The sequence below is a fragment of the Lactuca virosa genome, chromosome 1 (genome assembly GCF_052849685.1).
Source record: "Lactuca virosa cultivar CGN04683 chromosome 1, Lactuca_virosa_CGN04683_v6, whole genome shotgun sequence".
Lineage (NCBI taxonomy): Eukaryota > Viridiplantae > Streptophyta > Magnoliopsida > Asterales > Asteraceae > Lactuca > Lactuca virosa.
The window spans coordinates 51,211,866-51,215,350 of NC_136426.1; the positions used below are offsets into that span (position 1 = coordinate 51,211,866).

At 36.9% G+C, this 3,485-nt stretch overlaps 1 non-coding gene across 1 annotated transcript; it reads right to left on the reverse strand.

The window, feature by feature from the left end:
- Nucleotides 1-1,853: 1,853 nt before the first annotated feature.
- LOC145151707 (small nucleolar RNA R71) lies at nucleotides 1,854-1,960 on the reverse strand. Its single transcript, XR_013732267.1, has one exon. It is a non-coding gene; the product is annotated as a small nucleolar RNA R71 (small nucleolar RNA).
- Between the last annotated feature and the right edge of the window lie 1,525 nt (nucleotides 1,961-3,485).

Below are 3,485 nucleotides of genomic sequence, written 5' to 3' on the forward strand. Positions count from 1 at the left end.
GATGGACAGCTTGACCTCTCGTCAGTATTTTGACCATATCTCATGACTCGTAACTCCGATTAAGGTGATTCAAAATTTTCTGAAAACTAGACATAATTTCGGACGACTTTCGTGTTTTGAGGAAAGTCGGATTTCCAACCACCACGACGTGGTGAATGGAATCTTCGCGATTTTTTACGCTGGCTTGGAGAATACGGGATAAACACGAGGACCATGACGTGGTGCCATTACCACGTCATGGTGGCCAGATTTTAGGCAAGTATATATATCCGAACATTATGACGAATTGAGAGTCTTGGAGGTGACTTTCTGGAGAAGCATTACGAAAAATAACCTCTGGAAAACCCTTAGAAGAGGAGGAAACGATTGGAGCTCAAGATTTGAAGAGATCTAGACGAAAACATCAATTTATTCGGATTTATCATGTTTAGATTTATCTCTATTGATTTTTTGTTTTTGATTTCTACCATGAGTAGCTGAATTTAGCTACTCCTGTTTAGCTAGATGAAGCTTCAACTTATGGATTAGTTTAATTAATTATGGATTTGACTTGTTGGTATTGTGCTTGTGTTTGATTGTTAATACCTAACATGCTAATATTTGGTTGTTTGGTTGCTTGAATTCATGTTCTGTGTAGCTTAGTGATTATTAAATTACATGAACTTGACACCTAATGATTTAGTGAATATTGAATTGCTAGAGCTAGGATCGACCCAATCCTAGATAAGTAATTGAAGTAATTGAATTTGGCTGTGCTGGAGAGCATAAATTATGACCATAATTATGTTTGCATAATAAATCTTACATTGTATGTGACCATGCATAGTTTTACATGAATTAATTAAATATTAGTAAATTTGTACTTAAATTACTAATAATATAATATTAGGTAACCAACTTTGATAATCCATAATTGTTAGCTAACCATAAAGAAGAAGTGGATTCGAACTAAACGGGAGTGTTTTTAGTAATTGATTGAACCTTTGTTTAGTAATTAAGTTTATCTAGACTTGCAAAATTAGATAAATATCTTTTTAATTATTGTTTGATTTTAAATTAATTTAGAGTAATTATTTTAGCTAATTAAATCCGTTCCCTGTGTTCGACCCCAACTTACTTAAACTATACTACAATCCGACTAGGTACACTGCCTAGGTGCATATTAGTTAGTTAAGTTAGTTAGGATGTAATTTTAAAACTAGTAGGTACTTTTGAGCACATCAAAGTTTTTGGCGTCGTTGTCGGGGAACGACTTATTTGATTATTATTTTAATTGGTTTTAGTTATTCGATCCTTTTTGTGGGGTAAAACCCACAAAAAGTTACTTTTGTTTCATTTGTTTATTTTAGTTTTTTTTTCTGTTTGATCTGTAACCACGTCGTGGTCTCGCTTCAGTTAGTTTTTCCTTTATTTCTTTTTTTGTTCCTTTTTACGCGTTTTTTTTTCTAGTTTTATTTTAGCAAGACACCATGGCGGACATAGTTGATATTTCGATGGGAGCATATAAGAAGAGAATCCGAGATGATGCTGGTCCCGGTTTAGTACAACCTGCAATTCCTGCCACTGCTACATTCGAGTTGAAAGGACACATTCTTTTTGAACTTAAAGACATTCCATTTTCCAGGGAAGGATCATGGGGATGCTTACAAGCACCTTGATGAGGTCAATGACATAGCTGACTATTTCAACATCCCTAATATTCCTAGAGAGACAGATTTGTTAAGGATGCTTCCCGTCACTTTTAAGGGAGCTGCAAAAGATTTTTTAAAGCACTTCCACCTGGTGCAATTACTACATGGGCACAGATGCGCGAGCAATTTTTAGAAGAATTTTGTCTGCCATCAAAGATAGCTAAACTCAAGAAGGCGATAGACAACTTTGAGCAACAACCGGGTGAGTCACTTTATGAGGCATGGGAGCGCTATAAAGGGTTACTCAGAAATTGCCCTCAAAATGACCTAGACATACAACAAGAAGTCTCAATATTTTATCATGGGGTGAATGTTATGACAAGGCAACTCCTTGATTCTCAAGGACCACTTACTAAGAAAAATCCGGCTGAGATTAAGGATTTAATCGAAGAATTCTCAAAGCATTCTCGTGAGTACCACAATCCAAGGCTTGATGGAGTTAAAGGAACCGGGGGTGGAAATTCTAAAGATATGGCTGTTGTACTAGCCATGCTTAATAATATGGACAGAAGAATGACAAAGATGGACCAGTAAATTCATGCTATTAGAGTTGGATGTGAAAGATGCAATGTTCCACACTTGACCAAAGATTGCCACTTGGATGATAATGGGAATAAAAAGGATCAAGTTTGCTACTCGAGTGGGGATAAATATGATGAAGATAGGAGAAAACCAAAGAAGTAGTGGTTACCATATGAAGAATACAAGAAGCAGAAGGAAGAAAAATATAGGCATACTGGTCGATGCTTCTATCAAAAGGAACAACCACCAGCTGAAAAGAGAGTTGACTTAGAGACTATGTTAGCCAAATTCACGGAAGCTTCAGAGAAAAGACATGATGAGACAGATGCAGCAATAAAAGATTATAGAGTGATGATGAAGGATCAAAAAGCCATGATGAAAGATCAACAAGCTATGATGATTGACCAACAAGCATTGTTAAGAAATCATCAAGCATCGATACAAAATCTCGAAGCACAACTTGGTCAACTTACGACTTTGGTAAATAAAAGATTATCTCCACAAACTCCTGATAAAAAGCCACAACCACATGCCATGGCCATTGATACTGAAGAAGACACTATTTATGAGTTCTTAGAAGCCTTGGAAGAAGAGACAAATCAGCCTGAATCACAACCAAAGCATCGAGACCACGACGTGGTGTCGAGCTGAACAGAAAAATTCTACGTGTGCTCAAGTTTTTCAACCTCCTTTACCATTTCCTTCTCGAGCCAGAGTTCACCCGTTGGAGAAAGAGCATATCAAGTTTATGAAGCAAGTTAAGGGTATTTCTATCAATACCCCTTTTATTGAGTCTTTGGCACAAGTACCTGAATATGCGAAGTTTCTTCAAGATTTAATTGACACTCACCAACAACTAGAGAAGACCTCCAAGGTTGTCCTTATTGAGCAAAACTCTAAGGTCATTATGGAAGGGATACCAAAGAAAATGGAAGATCCTGGACGCCTCACTCTTTCGTGTGAGTTTGGAAACAATACAAAGACTTATGCTTTAGCTGATTCTGGAGCTAGCTTAAATCTAATGCCTTTCTCATTCTATCAAAAGTTAAATCTTCCGGATTTGAAGGCTACAAGAATGAAAATTCACATGGCCAACCGTTCAGTGACACGTCCTAGACGCATTGTGGAAGCCATTTTGGTAAAAATTGGGAAATTTGTTTTTCCAATTGACTTTGTTGTTTTGGATATGAAAGAAGATGTCAATGTCCCAATCATTCTTGGTCGCCCTTTACTCATTACTGCTCGAGCCTTGGTTGACATTCGTGAGTCCAA